The 25,349-nt window shown below is 41.5% G+C and overlaps 1 long non-coding RNA gene across 2 annotated transcripts in view; it reads left to right on the forward strand.

Moving 5' to 3' along the window:
* The window catches only part of LOC123279489 (uncharacterized), a 117,690-nt gene extending 92,642 nt beyond the window's left edge, over positions 1–25,048 (forward strand). For both annotated transcript variants that reach the window (XR_011496523.1, XR_011496522.1), the window contains 2 exons: positions 17,446–17,679; positions 22,470–25,048. This is a non-coding gene — a long non-coding RNA (uncharacterized lncRNA). The remainder of the gene's footprint in view (positions 1–17,445; positions 17,680–22,469) is intronic.
* Positions 25,049–25,349: the final 301 nt, after the last annotated feature.

Raw genomic sequence — 25,349 nt, forward strand, 5'->3', positions numbered from 1 at the left:
GGATCAAATAAGCAAAGTGTGGCAGATATGAATTTTTCTGAGGTCATTCTAATTCTATGCTAATATTAGACCTCACTGTGATTAATAATATAACTCATCAGTTGTAGCCACTTGATAATTATTCTCAGGAGCCTCACATATGACACCATTTCTTCCCCTATCAGAAACCCAAATCATTTTACAAATTTTCACTTGCCAAATAGACAATCCTCACTTAGACTCTGAGAGCAAGACAAGTGCAAATTGCATTTAGATGAGTCTAGAAAAGGGAGATGCTCTTTTCTATTTAGTATTTTTAGTTTCCACCTGTTCTTCTCAGATGTATTTTTACTTGACTCTTTGATAGTCTTCCTTGCCAAATGCCCTTTCGCACTCAATTCTTTTGACTTTCTGATTGGAGGAACTTCTATAGCTCTCCAACCAAGTTTAACGTGAAAACGCATATATTTTAACATCAAAAGTGGTAGAATCTACCACCCTCTGCCTCTAGCACCAATCTCATGTTTTGTGACCTTCAACAGTTAAGTTAGACTGTGAACACCTCAAGGGCGAGGATAGATGCTGATCCCCGTTTGTATCCCTGGAGGAGAGCGCAACACTTGGCAACTGGAGGTACGCAGTAAGTGCTGTTTGAACAAAAGAATAAATGCGTGGATGACCATTTGATTCTAGTCCACCTCCATAGACATTTATGACTTCCACAGAGGAGATGTAGGGAGGGGAAGCCAGTGGAGATGACTAGAGGAAGGCAGGGGGGATATCTGTAGAGATGTTGATGGTGAAAATTCTTGAACGCACTTATATTAGAAAATGGGAATAAAATATATTTCATAGACCTTATATAACATATTTTTGGGGAGTTATCACATCTCAGGAGCATCCTTTATGACACTGTGTGATCCTACCTATCTCTCTTTAGAACATTTGTCTCTCCATTCATAGCATTGGGTTGTTCCAAATTCTGAAGGTTCTCAGTCTTTGGGACAAAGAAGAGCTGAGGGTTCAGATACACCAACAGGTTGGCAAAAACAAAGCACTTAACACAACCGAGCATCCTTTTGTGTGTCAGGATATTTATACACATTTTCATTTAATCTTCTTAATGACCCAGTGAGGTTAATGTTATCCTTATTTTGAAGTGAAAAAATGGAGACTCAAATAGATTTAGTATTTTAGGGAAGCTTTGATGAGAACTATGGTGAACTCTTATGAACTCACCCCCAAAGTGCTAGAGTCTGGTGTAAACTTTTTGGCCAGTTTTTCTTTCCCTTAGTACCATTAAGTACCATAGTGAGCATTTCTGTGTGTGTGTTAAGTGTGTTTGCATGGGTAATTTGATTTTTAAAATTATCCCACAAAAATATTGGCTTTTTTCCTTTTGCTGTACGGTTGCATGAATTTTAGCATACGTATAGTTTTGTGTTACCCCCACTGCAGTCAGACACAAAGCAGTTCCATCACCCTAGAGCTCCCTTGTGCTATCATCTTGTAGTCATACCCTCCCCCATCCCTATCCCCCATCAATCACTGATCTATTTTCCATCACCATAATTTTATCTTTTTGATAATGTCCTATAAATGGACTCATACACTGCATAACATTTTGAAATTGGCTTTGTTTACTCAGTATGATGCCTTTAAGATTTATCCACATTGTTGAGTGTATCAAAGTTTATTTCTTTTCATTGATGAGCAGAATTCCACTGCCTGGATGTACTGCTCTTTGTTTATTCATATGTCCTTATGTGGTAGACAGACTGATGGCCCTCCCAAAGATGTCCACATCCTAATCCACGGAACCTGTGATGTGTTATGTTACATGGCAAGAAGGAATTAAGGTTACTAATCATCTGACTGTGGATGCAGCATTATTATGGGTTAGCCAGGTGGGCCCAATGTAATCACAAACGTCCTTAAATGGGGGAAGAGGAGTCGGAAGAGTCAGAACTGAAGAGAGAGCATTGTGAGAAAGACTCAACTGGCCACTGATAACTTCAAAAATGGAAGGGGCCACGAGCCAAAGAATGCAGGCAGCCTCTAGAAGCTGGAATAGGCAAGAAAATTGATTCCTCCCTAGAGCCTCCAGGAAAGAATGCAGTCCTGTTAAAACCCTGATTTTTAGCCCAGTGAGACCCATTTCAGACTTCTGGTCTCCAAAACTGTAAGATAATAAGTGTGTGTTGTTTCAAACCACTAAGTTGGTGGTAATTTATTACAGCAGCAATAGGAAACTAGCACACCATTGAAGGACATTAAGTTGTTTCCTGTTTCCAGCAGTTATGCATAGAGCTGCTGTAAACATTTATGTACCTGTTTTTGTGTGAACGTAAGATTTCATTTCTTTAGGGAAATTACTCAAGAGTGGGACTCCTGGGTCATATGGTAAATATATGTTTAACTTTATAAGAAACTGCTAATTCTAGAGTGTCTGTACCATTTTACATTCCCACCCACAAAAGAGAGTTCCAGTTGCTTGCCATCCTCATCAGGTAGTAACAAGATTATTTATTTTAGCCATTCTGTAGTCAAGTAGTAGTTTTAATTTGCATTTCCCTAATGGCTAATGACATTAAACATCTTTTTATGTACCTATCTGCCAACTTTATATCCTCTTTAGTGAAGTGTCTAAGTCTTTAGTCTATTTTAAAAATTGGGTTATTTTCTTATTGTCAAGTTTTGAGAGTTCTTTATATATTCTGGATACAAGTCCTTTGTTGGATATGGGTCTATTTGTGTGAGTCTGTTTCTGAACTCTATTCTGTCCCACTGATCTATGTGTCTATCTCTTTGTCAATACTACACTGCGTTGATTACTGTAGCTTTCTAGTAAGTCTGGAAATTGGATAGTGTGATTCCTTCAGCTTTATTCTTCTTTATCAATATATATTTTTAGCTATTCTGCTTCCTTTGTCTTTCCATACAAAATTTAAAATCTGTTCATATATATCTACAAAAAGTCCTGCTGGGATTTTGGTATTGGTTAAATCTGTAGATCATTTTGGGGAGAACTGGTATCTTTACTATCTTTATTATACTCTTCATTTATTTAGATCTTTACATTCTTTTATCAGCATCTTTTAGTTTTCAGCAGCATACAGATCCTATACATGTCTTGTTTTTCTATTTCTTGAGTTATTATACATGATATTGTTTTTAAATTTTAGTGTCTAATTGTGCATTGTTAGTTTGTAGAAATAAAATTTATTTTTTGCATGTGTTGACTTCGTATACTGCAACCTTGCAAACTCACTCATTAGTTATAGGGGTTTTTTGTGTATTTCTTGAGATTTTCTATATAGACATTTGTGTCTGTGAATTCGAAGAATTTTAGTTTTCAGTTCTAATCTCCATGCCTTTTATTTCTTCTTTTTTTCTCCGTATTGCATTGGCTAGGATTACCAGTACAATATTGAATAGAGTAGTGAGAGTGAACATCATTGCCTTGATCTCAATATTGGGGAAAGCATTCCATCTTCCACCATTAAGTACAATGTTAGTTGTAGGGTTTGTAGATAACCTTTGTCAGGTTCAGGAAGTACCCTTCTATTTCTAGTTTCCTGGCATATATTTACATGAATGTATGTCAAATGTTTTTCTGCATCTTAATATGGTAGATTAAATCAATTGGTTGGCTTTTTAATATTGGATCAGCTCTGCATTCTCAAGATAAACATTCTTTTCTTGGTTTGTTTCTTGGTCTTGGCGTAGTATTCTTTTTATATGTTACTGGATTCAATTTGCTAATATTTTGTTGAGAGTTTTTGTGTCTATGTTCATAGGGGATATTGGTCTGCAGTTCCCTCTCTCTTGTTCTCTCTCTTGTAGTGTCTTTGTCTGATTTTGGTATAAGGGTAATGCAGGCTTCATAAAATGAGTTGGGAAGTACTTCCTCCTCTTCTACTTTCTGGATGAGGTTATCTAGAATTGTTGTTATCCTTTTGGAAAATGTTTAATAGAATTTACCAGTGAAACTGTATGGGCCTAGAGATTTATCTTTCCAAAGGTTTAAAAAATTTTTTAAAGCATTATCATATAGTAAAATTGACTTTTTTCTTTTGATATACGGTTCTATGAATTTTAAAAATGTGTATGGATTTGTTGTTTTTAGGAATGTTTTAAAATATAAATTCAACTTATTTATTTAACAGTTATTTAATATTATAGTGCTCTTCGAGTTAATTATTTCATCTTGAGTGAATTTTGGTAGTTTGCAGGTTTCGAGGAACATGTCCATTTCACTTAAGCTGTTGAATTTTTGTGCACAGAGTTGTTTATATTATTCCTTTATGATCCCTTTATGTCTATGGGGTCTGTAATGATAATTACCAGCCATCCCCATATACATGCACCCGGTCACCCCTTTCGCCTTCCTCCCTTCCTCTTCCCCTCTGGTAACCACGAATCCAATCTCGGTCTCTAAGCGTTTGTTTGTTGTTGTTTTATCTCCTATTTATGAGTGAGATCATAGGGTATTTGACTTTCTCCATCTGACTTATTACACTTAGCATAATACCCTCAAGGTCCATCCATGTTGTTGCAAGTGGCAAGATTTCATCTTTTTTTTATAGTTGAGTAGTATTTCATTGTGTATATACACCACATTTTCTTTATCCATTCGTCACTTGATGGGCACTTAGAAACAACCTAAGTGTTGGCTATTGTGAATATCGCTGCACTGAACATAGGGGTGCATGTATCTTTATGCATTTGTGTTTTCATGTTCTTTGGGTAAGTACCCAGTAGTGGAATAGCTGGGTTCCTTTCTCTTAATTTTTTTGTGTATTTACTATAGGTTTCTGGTGTGTGATTACCATGAGGTCCATATATAATAACCTATGCATATAGCAATCTATATTAAGTTGATTGTCTCAAGTTTGACCTCTTGCTAAAAGCTCTCCTCTTTTACTCCCCTATTCCCACATTTTGTGTTTTTGATATCATATTTAACCTCTTTTTTTGTGCATGTGTATCTGTTACCCTCTTATCATGTAAATAGATAATTTTAGTACTTTTGTCTTTGGACCTTCATAGGTGGTTGATCTTCTACCTTCACTGTATATTTGCCTTCACAGGGATTTTATTGTGTGTGTGTGGGTTTTTTTTGGTTTTTTTTTTGTAATTTTTCTTATTCCTACTTGTGGTCTTTCCTTCTCTGCTTAAATAAATCCCCTTAGCATTTCCTTCGGGGCTGGTTTATTGGTGATAAACTCCTTTAGTTTTTGCTTGTCTATTGGTGATAAACTCCTTTAGTTTTTGCTTGTCTGGAAAACTCTTTCTCTCTCCTTCCATTCTGAATGATAACCTTGCCTGGTACAGTATCCTTGGTTGTAGGTTTTTCCTTTCAGCACTTTAAATATATTGTGCCACTCCTTTCTAGGCTGTGAGGTTTCTGCTGAGAAGTCAGCTGATAGCCTTATGGGGTTTCCTTTATATGTAACTTGTTGCCTTTCTCTTGCAGCTTTTAGGATTCTCTCTTTATTTTTGGCTCTTGACATTTTAACTATAATGTGTCTTGGTGTGGGCTTCTTTGGGTTTATCTTGTTTGGTGCTCTGTGTGCTTCCTGTATGTGGATATCTGTTTCCTTCCTTTGGTTAAGAAAGTTTTTAGCACTTATTTCTTTGAATAGATTCTCTTCCCCTTTGTCTCTCTCCTCCTTCTGGGACACCTATAATATGCATGTTAGTGCACTTGATATTGTCCCAGAGGTCCCTTATGCTGTCCTTGTTCTTTTTAATTCTTTTTTCTTTTATCTGTTCAGCTTGGGTGATTTCCTCTTGTCTTTTGTCCAGCTTGCTGATCTGTTCTTCTGTATCATCTACTCTGCGATTGATTCCCACTAGTGAATTTTTCATTTCCATTATTGTATTCTTCATTTCTGATTGGTTCTTTTTTATATTCTCCAATTATTTGTTGAAGTTCTCACTGAATTCATCCATTTTTCTCCCAAGATCAGTGAGCATCTATATGACTACTCATATGAACTTTTTATTAGGTAGGTTATCTTTGTTTCATTTAGTTTCTTTTCTGAGGATTTGTCCTATTCCCTTATTTGGAACATATTCCTTTGTCTCCTCACTTTGTCTCTTTCTCTGTGCTTATATCTATGTATTAGGTATATCAGCAACATCTCCCAATCTTGGAGAGGTGGTCTTAAGAGATATCTTATGACTCCTGGCAGTGTGCTTCCCTCTTGTCAGCAGTTCCAAATGTTCTAGGAGTGTCCCCTGTGTGGGCTATGTGTGTCCTTCTGTTGTGGTAGGGTTGCTCTTCCTGCAGGTGCAGGGGAGGCTAGGCTGGCCAGCTGGTTGCAATGCTCAGCTGTGTGCAGCTGCTATGGTCCCTTCAGTCACTTTATTGGGCATGGGGAGCCCAAGCACAGTTGGCTGCAAGGTCTAATAGCACATTCCAGCTGTTGCCAGCTCTCAGTAATGCAACTGGACAGGGCTGGCCCCAGGCGTGGCAACACACAATTGTCTGGTGTTGGAAGGTGGGGCCAATCCCCCATGTGGCTGTTTGAGAAGCACAAGTCACCTGTAGCTGACAAGCCCCACCACCCGCAGGGCCACACACACTGTCAACACAGTCCTGCCCTGTGCACACACCCTGACCCACTGAAGTGGACACACTCTACCTGCTGAAGAGGCCCTACACACTCTGCCAGTGTAGGCCCACCCCTCATGCAAGCCTTGCCCTGCAGAGGCAGGCCCACTGGCCCCACTTTAGAGGTCCCACACAACCTATGCTGGTCCACAAGTTGTCCAAGGGCTTGCTGTTGGGTGGGGCCAGTCCGTAGGGTGGGCTGCCTGCCCTAGCTGAGTTGGATTAAATTGATGCTCTAGTGGGTGGGGCAGATGCCTGGACTAATAGGCCAGGGGAAGAACTCCAATGGTCTCTGCCAGAGTCTATGTCAGCATGCCTGACCTAGGTCACAATAATTGTTTCTCCAATGTCTCAGTCCCTGGGGAGATGGTCTTAGTCTGGGGAGGTCTTGCCTCTCACTGAGATGTGCCCAGAGCCTATCAAGTGAGTCTCTTTTCACCAAAGGACTGCTCACCTTTCTTTCTGGTGATTTTAGGTCACTTTCCAAAATGGGTGGAATTGTGCATGAGCCCTTTAAGAGCAGGCTTTTTCTTTCCCTTACCAGCATGGCTTTTCTGGGGGTATTCCCAATTGTGTTAATTGCCAGGAAAGCCAGATATTATGGCACTTGTCCTGGTTCTGCTGAGTCTAAAAGCTGCTTATTGTGGCAAAGCTTTCCCACTCAGATCCCCCATTCCTCCAGGGAATCCTTTGTACCTTAAGATTGCTCCTGACCAAAGTGCATGGCTTGAACACGGCTTTTTCCTCTCCAGAAAGGAATTTCTGCCTTTTCCACTTCAGTCAGCACTGTCCCTTGTTGTGGGAATTCTTTTGATCTGGTTTTCCATTCTCTCTCGGGTTAATTGTTCCAAGGGTAGCTGTAAATTTGTTGTGTCCGTGGGAGGAGGGGAGCTCAGAATCATACTCTGCCATCTCCCCAGCAATCCCCAACAGCTCTTCTCCTTCAGTACTTAAAACTGTTGTGCTTCCTCCTGCCCATTTCTGTGGTTTCTGAAGAAAGATCTGCTGTCTTTTGAATTACTGTTCCCCTATAGGTAATGTGTCATTTTTCTCTGGCTGCATTCAAGTGTTTTCTTTGTCTTTCATTCTCAGAGTTCTAATTTTTATGTGTCTAGGCATGGATTTCTTTGAATTTTTCCTATTTGGAGTTCTCTTACCTTCTTGAATCTGTAGTTTTATGACTTTTTACAAACTCAGGAAGTATTCAGCCATTGTTTCTTCAAATGTTTTTTCAGGACCATATTCTTTCTCTTCTTCTGGGACTCTAATGACATGACTGTTAGACATTTCCTTTTTTTTTTTTTTTTTTTTTTTGTCCCACAGGTTCCCAAGGTTCTGTTCAAGTTTCTTGATCTATTTTATCTCTATTGTACAGATTGAATGATTCCTACTGATATGTCTTCAAGACCACTGACTCTTTCCTCTGTCACTTTTATTTTGGTTTTGAGTCTATATGATGTTTTTATTTTCTTATTGTATTTTTTTGGTTCTATAATTTCCATTTGGTTCTGTTTTTTATTTCTGTTTTGTTGTTGTTGATAGTTTCTATTTTGTTTTGGGACTGTTCACAATTTCTTGTTCAAATTTTTTTATAATCTGATGTAAGAATTATCTGATAATTCCAACATCTGTGTCACCTTGTCATTGGTGTCTAATGATTATCTTTTGCCATGTGTGTTGAAGTTTTAGTTTTTGTTTTTCTAGGAAGATTCACCCTGAGCTAACATCTGTTGCCAATCCTCTTCTTTTTGCTTGAGGAAGAGTCCTCCTGAGCCAACATCTGTGCCAGTCTTCCTCTATTTTGTATTTGTGGGTCACAGCACAGCCGCTGATGAGTGGTGTAGGTCCATGCCCAGGAACTGAACCCAAGCCACCAAAACAGAGCAGGCTGAACTAAACCATGACGCCATGGGGCCAGCCCCATATGTCGTGGGTTTTGAGGTTCTTTGTAAGTTAAGTAATTTTAAATTATTTGGTGGACACTTTCAATATTATAAGACTCTATTCTTGTTTAAATCCTATGGGCCATATTGATATTTGTTTTAGCAGATACTTGACTTCATTAGGTTCAGACTGCAAGTTCCAATCCACGTTTTGTGGGCCATGGTTGTAATATCACTTTAGTTTTCAAAGCCTTTACAGTATCATTTTGATCTGTCCTGTGTGTATGCCACTTAGTGGTCATCAATTTTGGATTTAAGTGAGAGCCCCTCTATTAACTCAGTTCTCAAAATCTTTGGTATGCTAATAAAGACCAGATCCAGAATACCCAGGTCACGGTGAGTTAGGAGTTCATAAGCTGGTCTGGGATTGCTTTCTGAGCTCCTCCTTCTTTGTCTTCTTTCAGATGCTCCCTGGTTCCCTAGGGCACTCCTCTTTAGTCCTCTGGCTAGAAACTGCCTCTCTGATTATACCACTGTGTTGGAAGGACAGACAGAGGGGGTAAAAAAACCATTGGGGTTTGGCCTGCCCTCTTGGAGATGCAGTTCCACTGAACCAAAAGTAGGGTTCCCCTCCATCACTGGATGATATGCCAAAGAAAATGACATAGAAGCTCTCAAAGAACTGTCAGTCTTGTTGGAGAAATGAGTCTCACACACAAGGCAGAATCTTTCACCGGGGGAAGAGTCTTCCAGGGGAAGGCACTGTTAGACCCATGAATAAGACACAGTCGCAATTCTCAAAGAACTTATAATTCTGCTGGGGCAACAAGACGTACACCCAAGACAATTAAAAGGTGGTGCAGTTCAGTGAATGTGTGATTAAATGTTTCAAAGGTGTTGGAGAGACAGTTCTGCATGCCCTGGACTTGTAGGAAAGCTATTTTGAAAACCACCTCAGAAGGGGAATGCGGTTTCTACAGCTGTTCTCAAGTGCCACTTTGCCCAGATGACCTCTTTATGATCTAGAGACAATCTGCCCATGAGAATCTGAGTGTACGTTTTTCACTGAGTAATGTGACAGGCACACCCGCAGTCTGAGAGGACAGACCAGCAGCTGACAAAGGGGAAAGGAATCAATGTGTAATTCCTGGCTTGGCTTGGCTTTATCCATTAAATATGTGGTTTTGTTTCATCCCAGCAAGTCCTCTGAAGTGCCTACAAGTCATAAAGTGAACAAGTCCCAGGAACCTGGTGAGGAGGAGAATACCTTGTCCCTTTTGAAAGTGGCACAGTGAGTGGTTGAATATGTGAGCTCTGGCTTCAGATGACCTGAGTTTGAACCTCTGTTTCTCTACTTATTAGCTCTGTGATTTGGGGCAAGTTAATTAATATCTCTGTGCCTCTTCTGCAAAATAAATGCAGATAAAGATTCCTCCCTCACAGGGTTTCCTAAGGATTAAATTAATTAATACATATAAATGCACTTAGAATAGTGCCCAGCACATAGTAATTGCTTGATAAATGTCAATTGTTATTCTGGCTGCTTCCTCTTCATGGATATCTCTAAAAAACAAACAATCTGTGAGAGTTTTATAGGCTAGCCTCTAACAGATGAAACACTAGAGAATAGATGAGGTGACCTTTAGAAGCTTAAAGGAGGTAGTAATAAGATGTGTTGAAAATAGCGTTGCCTTACCTGGCATGTAAGAAGCATATGGAACTCACTATCCTGGGAGGTTGTATCAGCCAAAAATGTAAATAGATTCAAAGAGAGGCAAAATAAAACTCTTGAGTGGTAGGACCTAAAATTAGGACATGCTAAACTTCTGAGGGCACAGAAAGCAACAGCTGTTCCTATAGCACCCCCCCTACCCCGGGTGACACCATTAGAAAGAGAGGCTGTATTAAACATGGGCTGGTCCTTATGAGAAAGCTGTTTGGGTAGAGCTTGAAGAGCTGAGTGGGTTGATGGCTGAAGCCCCACACATGCCTGCCCAGAGAGGGTACTAAGATTTTGTAGTGTTAAAGAGATCTTCAAATTCTCGGACCCATCCTGACCCCAAGGCAGTGAAAGGAGCCTTTCTTCAGGAGTTTGGGCATGGGTGGCACTATTTTTGAGTGTCTACCCTGCAGCCATTCCCCTCGTCTTCCTCACTGGCATGGCCCTGAGTTTACTTGGGTCTTAGGGCACAGTATATCAAGCCCCAGGGTTTGCATCAGGATTGATCAAGGCAATTGTGGCCATCCCATTCCCCTTCTCAGTGATTGGCTTAGTTGTGGTCATGTGACCCAGTTCTGGCCAAAGTGATAGAAGAGGGATTCAGGTGGGAAGCTTTTGGAAAAAGATTTTTTCTCTCAGACTAAAAAAAAAAAAAAAAGAAAATAGACATACAAGAAGTTATTTTATTCCTTCCTACTTTGAACAATATTATGTGAAAGTGTGATTTGTGGGGCTACTGCAGCCTCCTTGCAACCATGAAGGAAACTGAAGAGATGCTTAACCAGAGTCCTGACATTGGTGAGTGACTAAGGCAACCTTAGGACAGGCTGCTTCCAGACTATATGTGAAAGTACTAATTAGCCTCTATTGTTTAAGACATTTTTAGTTGGGTATTCTGTTACTTGCAGCCAAAAGCATCCTAACTGATGTAGTTACCAAGTATGTTTTGTCCAGCACCATCAACTAGTGCAGTGCTTGGAATATGGCTTAGAGATCAATAATTGTTTATTGATTTAGTGAATGACATCACTGTTTAGTCTACTGCTGAGTCTACTACTGTCCTGGTTCTGGTGGCAAGGTCCCAGGTAGGTCCCAGGAGGCTAGCTGAGCCCTTGCGTGGGTTACAGTCACTTGTCCACTTAGTCTGGTTTTTTCTTGCCCTTGCCAGTTCTTTCAGGGTTGGAGTTATGCCCACAGCCAGCAGTGCCCCACAGTTCTCCCTGAGACTGTCATCTGGCAGGATGGTGAAAGGATGGCCTGCTTTCATATCTTCTGTTATTGAGTTCCTTCTGGAGAGGAACTGTGTGTTACTCTCTGCTAACTGCCCAGCCACAGGCTACCTGCCTAGATTGCCAAATTTTCTCTAACTTTTTGTCTATTCTCATATCTCTTGAGACTGCATTTCACCTGCCTGCCTGGAGCACTTCCCCCTGCCTTGCCTACCACCACCATCTCTTGTATCTCGTCCAGGATTCCAAGCACCTGCAGCTCCTGGCAGGTGTGACCTCTTCCCATCACTCAGCACCCCCAGGTCTGGTCAGATCTCTTCTATCACAGGCTTCCTGAGCCCAGGAGGGCTTTCCTCCTGATATACCCCGAAGCCATTTCTGTCATCATCTGACAGAGTTTGCTCAGATACTAATGCATAATGACAAAATTGCTTCTTCCGCAGGCTAGGAAGCCTCACCTATGATTTTGAAAGGTCAAGCAGAAGCTGAGCTAGAAGAGGAACAAGAAAATTCTCCTCTTCTCATTGTTCACTTCCAGGATTAAAGAAAGAGTCTGAGGCTTTTTGAAATCCCAGTATAAGGGCATTTCAACCTCACTGTTTATAAAATCAAAGAAAGTAAACATTTTCAGTCTTACAAAAATTGTTGAAGTAGGAATGGTGAAAATTTTTAGTAAATTTGTAGAATTACATGACCAGCCAGAAATGAAACCTACCCAAGCGCCCATCACCAATAGAATGGTAATTCGACTGTGGTATGTTTATACAACATAACTCTATATCAGTGAGAATGAATGATCTACACCTACATGGATGAATTTCAGAACATAATACTGAGTTAAAGAAGTCAGATGTATATGTACTGTATGATTCCATTAATTTTAAGTTCAAAACAGGCAAACCTGATATATGGTATTAAGAGTCAGGATTATGGTTACCCTTGCGGGAGTAGGGACTGTGACCACAAAGGAGCATAAGGTGGGCTTTTTGAGATTCTGGTCATGTTCTATTTTTTGATCTGGAGCTGGCTACATGGATGCATTCAGTTTGCAAAAATTCAATGAGCTGTACACATATGATATGAGTATATATCTTTTCCGTGTATATGTTATACTTCAATAAAAAGTTAAAAAATAATTACATGGCCATGGAAACAAGGCCTGGATCGGACAGCAAGCAAAGACTCACAGACTCCTGGTGCCAAAAATGAAGTCCCCCATTTTACAGAGGGGAAGACTGAATAGTCAGGAAGTCCAGGGAGTCATCCAAAGTCATACTAACAAGCCAATGGTCAAGCCAGACATGGCACCAGTGCCTGATTCCAGCCCCAGACTCTTTTCATTGAGTGGGCATGAAGGAACTTATACTGTGGCCACAAATCCAGTGATCTCTTTCCTTCTGTGCATCTTTATCCCTTTTTATTGAATTTACTTGAGAATCAAGGTTAGAGGAAATGTTTAGGCATATTTATTGCTAACCGACACTTTGGTTGCTTAACTGAGGTATATGGAGAACAGTAGAAATGAACAGGGCTTGTGGCACACGGGGCTTCACATTCAGAAGGGCCCCAGCCTTGGTTTAATGCTCTGCTGTTGCCATCTTGAAATTCTTACTAATTTTAAACTAATTCTTACTAAAAACAGCATTTTGATTTTGTACTGTTTCCCACAGATTATGTGGCCAGTCCTGCAGATAAGTGTTGCTTTGTGTAATACAGGCAGTATGCAAGTTAAATATTTGTAACCAAAATCTATTTTAAATGAGCTAGGTAAATTCGTTATTTAAAGGCAAATCCTACACAAATCAGTTTTATACAAATAATAATCCCCTAATTTATTTTACTGCTAAGTTTTTGTACCACCAGTTGCCTTAAAACAAGAGATCAAATGGAAAGTGAAATAATAAGAATCTTGGAATAGTCAAATTTAAGAGTTGGAAAGAGATCTTAAAAATAATCTGATCCATCCCTCTTATTTTGCAAACGGAGAAAATGAGGTCTAAAGAAGGAGTGATTTGCAAAGGAATTGAGGTGGAACTATGGAGGTGGAAGTCAATGAAAGTTGATCAGCATGGAGCAATATTTGAAGACTCAGTGATATTTGGAAATTTCTGGCGAGATTTCTGGAGCACTTCTTTCTCCATCCCAGAAAAAGTCTCTTAGCCAGGCCAAAGCATTAAACCTTGCTTTATGTGGAATCATTTGCTGGAGAGAAAGCATACAGGCAAATTGATTACATTTTATATAAAATAATTATCTAAATGTAGCATCTGCCCTTTGCAATGTCCACTTGGAAACAGAAATAGCTGTCAGAATGGCTCTGCCTCAAACACGGTTTGTTAACATCAACTTGACTCACTCAGTGTCAGCCACATGCAGATACCAGTGTCCAACAAAGACCCTGGCATCTGTCTGGGGTGCTGGGTTTGCATCCTAGCCCACCTCTGCTTGGCTTCACTGAACAGATTTAAGTGGCTGGGTCATGGCTGTGTTCTACTTTAGATCAATGACATTTCTTGGCCCAGAGAAAACATGAGTGAATTAAGGTTTTTCAGTAGCTAGTATGGGCCAGGAGTTCTGCTGGGTGACAGGGCTGGCACACACCTCTGCTCTCAGGGAGTCTAGAGCCTGGTTAAGGGGGCAGGCACTGTTACAACTCCAGGCACTAAGTGCTGCAGTACAGATATGCAAAGGGTAATGCAATAGTGGGGCTACCTGGTAGAGCCTGGGAGGAAAGAAATGCTTTCTGAGTCTTAAAAAGGATGAGTACAAGTTAGCCTGATGAAGGGCCAGGAGGGGGATGACAGGGCAGGGAGGGCAAAGAACTCCAGGGGAGAGTGTGCACAAAGCCGGTGAATGGTTTTGAACGTGGAAGTGATTTCTTTAGAAGATTACGGTGGCAGCAGCATGGACTATGGCTAGTGGATGGTGGAGGCAAGATGATGGCAGGCAGTGGTCCAGGTAAGCAAAGATGAGAGTCTGAGCCGTGAGTGCCCCTCACTCCTTCTCAGAGAAGTGTCTGAAAACAGCGGGGAGGTGAAGCATCGGACCTGGTCACCTGTGAGTATGGGGGTAAGAAAAAAGACAGAGAGGCTCTGTTTTGTAGCCCAGGTGATGCGGGCACAGTGGTGCCATCAGCTGACATAGGCATTGCAGAAGGCAGAGGAGATTTAAAGGGAAGGGGGATATGTTCTTGGAGACGCTGAGTTTGAGGTGCCTACGGAACATCTAGATGGATAACTTTCACCATTTCAAGTAGAAATATTTGAATCTTTTCTTAAAGTTGTCTGAATATGTGTTTGTGATCATTGGATAAATGAGTTTAAAGCACATGTGTGCATGTAATATGCACTATCAGGCATCTTCATTTCAAGTGAACGTGCATATCATTAGGTATTCATTTTTTAAGCCATGTCTAAGGAGAAGCGAGCAGGGAAGTTAGAAAACTATAGTTTTATTGCTAGCAAGAGCCATAGTAATCACAGCCCACATGAAGCAATGGGAGCTCAGCGAGACTAAGTGGCTCTCCCCAGGTGCCCCAGCTATTAATGACAGGGCTGGGACTCCACCCAGTGCTCTTTCCATCACCCCATGCAAGTCACGTGCCTGAAGTGTGCCACAGTGTGTGTCCCATGCCAACCTCCCATTTTAAAGGAGATCTTTGAAAACCTTTCTTCTGGCAGCCTCTTCTTCTGCCTGCCACCTAATCGTGATTTTATTTCTTCCCTCCTCCTCAGGTCCCAACTTTATCCTTGCCTTCTCTCCCCTGCTTGCTTTAAAGTTTTTTGAGGAGTGCCTTGGAGGAAGCCCTCATGACCTGGTAGTTGATTCCATGGTTTTCAGCGAGGTGGGAGCCCGCTGAGCCCCGTCAGTGATGGTGGTCTGGTCGCCTTCATTTGCTCAGAGGGCCAGCAGCATCTTGAATAGTTAGAGGCACAGGGGAAGGCAAAGCAGGTCACCTTGGACTGGCTTTTCCTTCCAACAGTTCTTTTCAGCGAGAGGAAAAGTATTATCAGAATCCAGGTCAAGCAGGTGTTAGCATCTACTAGGACTTCTGAAGTAATTTTAAGGAATAGTTTTTGAATAATTCTGCCTCAGCCTTTCAAATCACACTCTATCCTAAATTCATTTTTCTTTAAAGATTGGCACATGAGCTAACATCTGTTGCCAATCTTGTTTTTTTCCTTCTTCTCCCCAAAGCCCCTGAGTACATAGTTGTATATTCTAGTTGTGAGTTCCTTTGGTTGTGCCATGTGTGATGCCGCCTCAGCATGGCTTGATGAGCAGTGCCATGTCCATGCCCAAGATCCAAATCGGTGACACCCTGGGCCACCAAAGCTGAGTGCGCCCCATCCTAAATTCTAAGAAGGGAAATTATGATGTGTCATTGCCAACACTTCATTTTACATCAAGTTTATATCTATCAGGGGCCTCTTATACCATCAACGTTGTGTGTAGCAGAATTGTGTCCAAATTATAGAAATTAGCACAGAGTGTTGCTTTCTAAAATGATTATAGGTTTATAGTAGAATTTGCATGGTAGGACAAGTTTCTCTGTCCTTGGACCTTCGTTGTCTTACTTTATGCTTTCTTCCGATGGAGATGAGATATGAGAACTTTAAGTGTGATGTAGAATCAAATTTAGGCTGCGAGAAGTCATGTGTATTGGCAAGAGGGAGCTTGTCTGTGGTCACCATGGAAACTGAAGTAGGTACCCTGGGCCAGCAGTGGTGGAAAAGGAAGCAGGGAAGGAAGGCAAAGCAGGACAGGAGCCTACAGACTCACATGAGCAGAGCTTGGTACAAAATGGGGAACCATAAAAACATTTGTGACACTTCTGTGCTCCAAGTGTGTTCCAGATTTGCCTTGAGTGAGGCTGGGCTCTTTCTGATAAAGGACTGTGTCTCCACCTCACCATGCAAGGCAGCAGGTTCCACGTGCTTTTATGACATGTTGGTAAAGGCCATGATACATGGGGATGTTGAGCCCTTGGTCAGGAATGCATAATAATAATGAAAATTATGCACTATCATTTATTGACCATCTAGTATGTGCTGAAACACCATTCTAAGTATGCAGCTTGACCAAAGTCTTAAAATCAGGATAGTGGTGCCCAGACCACAACTCGGGTCACAGGGCTGCCATTTTAGAGCTCTTTTCACTGTACTATACTGCCCAAGGTTTGTAATTTAGTAGGGAGGTGTATATGCACATGAAGGTGGAAAAGTTAAGACGCCAAAGAATGAATCTTAGATGGTAGATTTTTAGGCACGTGATAAGAGTGGGATTTTGTCTAGCTTTCTGAAAATAGTGCCTGACCAGGTCAAGGATCTGCTGTAGAATGTGGTTGTTGGGAAGGTTCAAGATAACAAATGGTAAAGAACCTGACACAGTGACTGGCACACAGTGGTGATTAATAAACAAAATATATGAGTTCTAGAGGGCCTCTCACACTGCGTATTTGAAGCCCTCCTTCCCTACTGCCCCACCTCATGAGAGCCACTAAACATAGTACGTAGCAATTTGATCGACTTCAGAGAGCTCATCTTCCTTGGGAATGCCTGGTGTGCCCTGGGTTTGGAGACCCATGGGGCTGGTTCTGCCAGGCCCAAAGGGTTCACCAGGTAGGGCCTGAACAAACTTGCTCAGTCCTAAGGTTCCATTTTTCACTAGTGCTGTTTCTACCCAGGGCTGGGGCGGGAAGCTTGCTTCCAGATGCAGCTTGTCAATCCCAGACCACAGATGGGGAGGGTTTTCTGACTCCTGGCCTTGTGCAGGGACCCATTCTAGCTGACTGCATTGGACTCTCCTTTCTGTCCAGGCTTAAAAACCTCTGCCCTTAATGTATCTAAGACTCACATCCTGAGGGCTTCATGGCTTTGACTCCCACCTACTGCGCTATCTAAATTCTCCTTCTTTCCGGCTCCTGGGAATTTCCCTTTCTTGTTTGCATGAGTATTAAAGAGAAACCTTGTTAAGCTTTGAGTATTCATGTCATTTGTTCAATGACCCCAGGCCCACAGGAAGCTTAGGCAACCAATTTTGGACCTGTTTGAAACCAACTTCCCTATATCAGAAACAGGAAAAGAAAGAAGTTACACTCTGCCTCATGAGCCAACCGGAGAACTGAGCTCAGCATCTTGCCTTATTGGTGCACATTCTATTCACATAATGAAGTTCTTTCATTTTCTGCTTGGAGAGACCTGCTGACCTCACACCTGAATGAGGCGATGTCGTCCTCCCTTCCAGGTAAGCAACATATCCAGCTGTGTGTCAGACCCTGTTTGGTGGTCTTTGTTTCTTTCTGTCCAACACATATCTATATCTATCTATCTCTCTATATACAATATATTTATAAATAAAAATAAAATATTACATATAAATATGAAATATGTAGTATATAAAATATATATTTATATAAATATATATTCATATTCCAACCTTTCTGTATATTTGGAGCAGAATTTGGGGTCGGATTGGTTTACACATCTGTTAAGCCTACCACCTTGTCTGGAAGTGTTGGTAACTTCTGCAGCATTTACAACGTTGGCTCACGTTGTAATAACTCCACAAAAGTCCTCAAGGTCAGGGGACGAGGGACAAAAGTGACTGAACAAAGAGGGAGTGCCGAAAGTGTCTTTCCCATGATGTAGAAGGGCTCTCAGCTGCCCCGGCCAAGGGCATGGCTCACTCTTCAACCCAAAGTCACAGAGGCAGAAGGGCCACTTTCTGTGTAGTCAGGAATCTGGGTTCTCACCATCAGCAGCCATATGGGTTTGGGAACATTCGTCAGCTGGAGAACTTGCTGATCTGGAAAAAGAGACTTTTCACAGGACAGCCCAAAATATTTTCTTAAACTTATGGAAAATTGGTAGTGACTTTCTTCAGGTGCCAGCTGCTGACAAGTATTTTTATTTAAAGATATACCAGGTGGAAAAATAGTAGAATGTTTCAAGGAACATTTCAGTGGATGAGGGTTGGCTGTTCCAGGGGTCACTTGAAAGAAAAATCACCCTTGGTGTGACTAACACACTCAGAGTAGAGTGTGAGGAATTCAAGCTGAATTCTGAATGGAGGCAGTCTCTTTAGGTGACTTAGAATATGTATGTTGGGGCCCAGACCTTGACTGGGTCTGTTCCAACCGAGGGCTCAACACTTACTCCCTGGGCATCTTGACCCCTCTCTGCCTCGGTTTCCACATCTGTAAAATGTAGATAAAAATTGTACCTACCTATGGAACATTGTAGCATTAGGTGATTTAATGCAGGAAAAGGATTTGGAATAGTCATTGACACACAGTGGGCATGACATAAACTTTGCTATTATCATATATAATGGGATGTTAAAAATCTCAGAGGTTTGTTTTGCTGACACCTCAGTGCTGAAAACAGTAGGGATCATGTACTCCCACCTTCCAATGTGAATCACTAAACCAACCAGACCATCTATGTTGCAGAAGGGGTGGCCAGAGTCAGGAGGTTGAAGATTACACGGAGGGGAGTGTTTCTTCAGAGAGAGTTGTTGAACTGTGGAGTTTCTGCTTTCCAGGGAATGGAGGTACTTCTCTATGACTTTCAGTCAAGTGAGAAAAATGCGTCAAGGAACCTACCCCGACAGCTTGGCCTGCTCTCTCAGATTTTAGAAATGTGAGGGAGGGTCCCTGACACACACCTGGAAAAGTCTATAGGTGAGAGGCTGTAGCTAACGAGAGCAGAGCAGAAAAAGAGAGCAGCATAGGGAAGAAAGGAAGTCACTTTTTGGGGGGAGGGAGCTTGCAAAGATATAGATCCCTTGGAAGGGATCCTGCCATGAGCTGTCTTGAAAAGGACACTTCCCAAGAGAGCAAAAGAACAGCCTTTCTGGGGTGAAGCGATCTGGGTGGAAAGAGGCTGGAAGGATACTGCTACACGCAGAGGCTGAGGGTGGCAGGGGGAGTCATAAATGGCCAGCAGGAAGGAGCATCATCACACCAGGGAATTGCAGTTGACGCCCTTGTGTGTGTGTATGTGTTGGAAGGAGGAAGAGAGTATCTCTAGCAAACTTGAAAGATGTTCCAGGGGAAAAAAAGAGTTAGCATTTGGACATCCAGCCCTCCAGGGGGCGTCAGTGCCAGATTACAATTGTACCAGTCAAGAAACACCATTTGTGCTGCTTTCCTACCTTCATCTCACTCCCTAGGGAAGCCCAAAGCCGAATTGTGGGTGGGGATAGGAAGAATAGATAAACAACATGGGGAAATAAGGTTGAAGCTGCCCCTATGCCCTTTTCCTTCCACACTGCAGGGTTTCAAGCCTGCCTTAGACCTAATGGAGGAGAAGTTTTATATTAGATGAGAGTTTGCAGTCAGCAAAGTGGGTTTGCAGAGGCAGATGTGAAAGAAATTAGTTTTCAGAACTTGCTCCTTATCAAATTCAATGGTTTTAGGTTAATTTTCCTAGAAGCAGAGCCTGAGATGGGTATGCAGGTGCCCAGAATTTACTGACAGTGCTCTCAGGAGAAACCTGTACAGGATGGAGTGAATCAGGACAGGGCGCGGGGAAGAAGCCAAGCAAAGATGTGGTCTCAGGTAAAGTCTAACCTAGGCCTGATCCATAAGATCTGTGGACCACAAATAACACCTCACAGATGGCCCATCTTGAGGGGAGGGCAGTGGCCTTAGTCAGTCCACTGGTAACCTCCTGGGTGAATTGGCTCCTGTCAGCTGAGGGTAATTCTTCAGAGAAGGGGGCAAGCTTTGAACCATTAAGAGCCAACACTCAAACCAGCTGAGAGATGGGTGCTCCAGCCCAGTAAAAGGGATCTGGGTGGGCACCAACAGTGACGACTACAATAACCTTATTCCATACAGGCTGTTCTTTCCAGGGAACTTCAGCAGCCCCTTTAAAATGTTCTTACATGCGGTTGATATCTACCTTAGATTCCTGGTCTTACAAAATGCTCTGTCTATGAACTACGCACTGAGGTCGAGCAAGTTCCTCTAGCCAATTTGTGCTTCTACATTGGGCCTAACGTATAGCACCCTTCTTTTTGGAACTCAGTGTTTTCACTAGACTAATAGTAGTGCAACATAGCATACCCATATGTATTCCTCCTTCCTAGAGTAAGAAACTGGGTGAGCTCTTGTGCACCTCTAACATTTGTGGGGTCCAAAGCAAGAGCACGAACTGAGGCCTACATCCCATGCATCTACATATTTAAAAGTTATAAATCAAGCTAAGCAACTGTTAAATAAAAATTATATCCTTCTACATTGACATATATGCCTTCATAACAGCCAGGAAGGCCAGATTTGAGTTTCTAATTTTTGGATTTCTTGAATTTCCATGCTGGGATGAGATGGCAGTGGAGAACGGTCCCCCAGTCTATGGCCCATCTACCCTCCTCTCCCGTCCCTAGTTCTAGCCTGTTCTGTGAGGGACCTGTACACAAGTGTATTAGTCTTCTTATGCTGCCATAACAAAATACCACAGGCTGGGTGGTTTAAATAACAGAAATTTATTTCTCACAGTTCTGGAGGTTAAAAGTCCCCGATCAAGGTGCTGGCTGATTGCACTCTTGGTGAAAGTTTCCTGGCTTTCAGTTGGCTGCCTTCTTGCTGCATCCTCACGTGGCCTATCCTCTGTGGAACGTAGAGAGGGAGCTCTCCTGCCTTTTCCTCCTCTTCTAAGGACACCCGCCCTGTTGGATTTAGGCCCCACCCTTTTGACCTTACTTAATCTCTACTACCTCCTGAAGGTCCTGTCTCCAAATGTAGTCACAGTGGGGGTTAGGGCTTCAACAGAGGCTTTTGGAGGGGACACAATTTGGTCTATAACAACAAGCTTGTGGATATCTCAGCCTGGACATCCAAGCTCTATCCATGTAGCCTGCCCAAAGTCCTATTTTGGCCACCCATCAGTCTTTGAGGGGCTCATCTCAGCAACATGGTCTACTCTTGGAAAAATTAACCCAGAGAAAAAGCCTGTAGCCTGGGAAATGGGCTTGGGACCTTTTGGATGGGGATTTTCAAGGTCCTAGAACTCGACCTAGATCAGTGCTTTCCAAAGCAATGATGGAAATGGACTGTCCAATATGGTAGCCACTAGCCATATGTGTAATTAGTGTGACTAAGGAACTGAATTTTAAATTTTATTTAATCTTAATTAATTTAAATAGCCACATGTGGCTAGTAGCTACCAGATTGTTCAGTCAGTGCAGATCTAGAAGTTGGGGAGCAGGCTCTGTGCAAACATGTCCTCTGACCCCCATAGACTCCTTGTCCTGTGGATATGTAGCAGGTTGTAGTTTCCAAATACGGCCAAACCTACATCCACATATTTATCCCATCCCACATGCTCTTCTTACAATGTGTTTGACACACCTTTCTACCAAGAGGTAGGGTCTGTGTTTCCACTCGGCAGGGGATTGTGACTGCCTGGACCAAGCAAGTATGGTGAAAATGATAATATGGACTTCCAAAGCTAAGTCATAAAAGGACATAGCTTTTAGCTTCTGCCTCTCTCTCTCTCATACACACACAGAGACACATACACAGACACACATATATACTTTCTCTCAACAGTTTTGCTTTTGAAACTGTAGAAATAAGTGAAGGCCCCCCAGATGAGAACAAGGAAAGGCTATTTAATCCAGAGCTTGCTGTAGTAAGGGAGTCAGCCACCATCACTTGGGTTTTGCAGAGCTCTAAAGACAGGGAGAGGAGTGAGAAAGCTATAAAGTGGAGAAAATGGAAGGCTTCAGGTGTGCCCTGATTGGAAGTGGGCGGCATGGGGAAGCTGTGGGTGGAAAACCAGAAGTGGGGCATCCTATGTGATTGGTTAGGGGAACATATTTGGCTTTCTCTGGTTGGTCCTAAGTTGGAAGTCGGGGCAAAAATTAGAGAAGCTGTCAGTTATTGATCAGGTCCTGGCCATTTTGGGCTTTTTGGGGGCCATTTTGATGCAGAGGTTGCGGTTGGCTTCCTGGGCTGGTTGTTGTAATTTGCGGGTCAGAGTTCTATTTTCATTTATGGTCTAGCCATTGACCATTTGTTTATTCAGTCTCTCAGAACCCAGCCACCATCTTGTGAGGAAGCTTCCCACGTGGAGAGGGCCTAAGGACTTCTGACAGCAGCCAAAACCGACTTACCAGCTCTGTGAGTGAACCACCTTGGAAGTCTGTCCTCCAGACCAAGTGAAGCCTTCAGATGACTGTAGTCACACCTAACATCTGACTATGACCTCACGAGGGACCCCTAACCAGAACCACTCGGCTAAACTACTGCCGGATTCACAACCCACAGAAACCATGAAAGACATAAATGGTCATTGCCATCTTAACCCGCTAAGTTTTGCAGTGATTTTTTTTATGCAGCTTTAGAGAACAAAGGAGAGGAGTGCAACAGAAAGGGGCCATCCCAGAACCCTCAAAGGTGTGGGGCCTAGGACAGGGCCTCTTTTGCCTGGATTTAGGGCCGTACTGAGGAAAGGATATGGATTTTATTTCAGTAGCTGGGTATTTCCTAGGGAGGGATGAGCTTATTTATACAAAAGAGGAACTTGCAGGACTGAGCAGGTGTTGGAGATCAGGAAATTTTTTTATAAAAGCTGTAACAAAGCAGCCCTTTATCTGGAGTATACAAAGAAATGAAAATCTAATGAGACCATTTATTTGCTTGATTGTGTAAACACACAAAAATGTACACATCTTGGAATAGTCACAGCGGAAGGAGATCTGCTTAAGCCAGTGATGCCGTCTGTCACTTTTCAAAAATGCCTGTGAAACTTCTCTTTCGGAATTGCCCACAAAGCTGGATTATGAGCTTCCCATGAAACCAGACTCATCACTCAAGCTGCGACTTGGTTTGTGACCCCAGACAGCATTTCCCAGCTTGATCACCCAACCTACTCAGCAGACTTTGCTCTGAATGACTTAGAACTGTTTCCAAAACTCACACCCGCCCTTGGAGGATACATGCTGTCAGACTTATCTTTCTGCCACACCTCGGATCATGCGCTTCAGTGCCTCTCGGTTGCATAGAGAATTAAGCTCCAACATGTCAGCTAGATTTTCAGAACTTTATACAACATGCAGCCCCCACCTAGCTTTGCAGTTCTATCATCCCAGAACACACGATGCCCTCTCTACTTACTGATGATAGGTACCATTTACTGAGCCCTTATTATGTGCCCCACACTGTGCTAAGAGCTTAATATAATCTCTCATTTTGTCCTTATATGACTTTGTAAGATAAATGTTATCTCTATAGTATAAATAATAATAAAACAGGGGTCACTAACACTTTGTACAGCAGTTACAATGTGCTAAACCACCGTCCAATAGAAATATGAGCCATATTTGTCATTTTAATTTTCTAATTGCCACACTAAAAAAGTAAAAACTAGGTGAAATTGATTTTAATAAAGTATTTTATCAATGAGCATTTAATCAATATAAAAACTTTTTAATGATATATATCATATTCTTTTTTTGTGTGTATTAAATCTTTGAAATCCATTGTGTATTTTACACCTACAGCACGTCTCAATTTGGACACTAAATTTTTATTGGAAATACTTGATCTATATTTAAATATTGTAAAAAGTACAGTGAAAAAAGTAGATTCACATACCCAAGTTGTTCCAAACATGCTTAAAAGATTTCCAATACCTGAATCAAGTACCAAATAATCATTTTTTTCTATGCTTATCCCTATTGACAAAACTGATTCAATTTTAAACTTTTAACTTCACTTTCAATCAATTAAAATTAAATAAAATTAAAAATTTAGTTTCTCAGTTGCACTAGCCACTTACCAAGTGCTCATGTGGTTAGTGGCTGCCATGTTGGGCAATGCAACTCTAGGCACTTTACTACTGTCAACACAAACGTTTGAGGTAGCTTCATTTTACAGATAAAGAAATAGAGGCATAGAGAAGTAGTAACTTGCACTAGTATACACAGTTAATAAGCCGATGTTCAGAATGGTTGATTTACCTTAGCTAGTAAAGGTTGGAAACAGGATTTGAACTCAGGATTGTTTGTGTCCAAAGTCTAAATTCTTATCCACTGTGCTAGTCTGCTCTACAGACTTAATTTCTCACTATTCTCCTAAAATCCTTACTTTCTTGATTCTGGTCTTTTTATCAGACTGTTTCCTCTGTCTAGAATGCCATGGAAGGCCCATTTTGAATGTTATTCATTCATTCAGACAGTCATTCAGTCAATCACTTTTTCAACAAATATTGCCAGCCGTGTTTCAAATATCTCCCACGTAAAATACAGCCGTGATCAAGACAGACGTCCCCTCTGCCGGCACAGAGCTTCAATTCTGCCGTAACGCTTCTCACACTTCGGTCTCAGGATTCTGTAACACTCTGAACGTTATTGAGGACCCGAAGGGCTTTTGATTATGTGAGTTATAGCTGCCAATCTTTATTGTACTAGAAATTAAAACTAGGAAATTGTAAAAATATTCATTCATTCAAAAATAACATGATGAACACATTACATGTAAACATAAATAATGTATAGCTGAAAAGACAACTATATTTTCCAGAACAAAAAATAAGAGTAGCATTGTTTTATAATTTTGCTAATCTCTTTAATGTGTGACCTAATAAAAGGCAGCTGGGTTCTCATCTCTGCTTTTGTCTTTAATCTGTTGCAATTTGTCATTTTGGTTGAAGTATATAAGAAAATCTTGCCTCACTAAGATATATAATTGGAAAACAGAGGAGTATCTTAAATGCTTTTTCAGATAATTGCGGAAATTCTTCTTTGTTACTATACCAAAAATCAACAAGTGCTAATTTCTTTAAAGTTAGCTACAATGTGGAATCTGAAACCATATCAATGGTAAATATATGAAATAAGCTTTTCATATGTTAAAATTACATTAAAACTCCTTAGTCCATCTTTCACTTTCCATGGATCCTACA

This window comes from Equus asinus, chromosome 21 (genome assembly GCF_041296235.1).
Source record: "Equus asinus isolate D_3611 breed Donkey chromosome 21, EquAss-T2T_v2, whole genome shotgun sequence".
NCBI classification, from domain to species: Eukaryota; Metazoa; Chordata; class Mammalia; order Perissodactyla; family Equidae; genus Equus; species Equus asinus.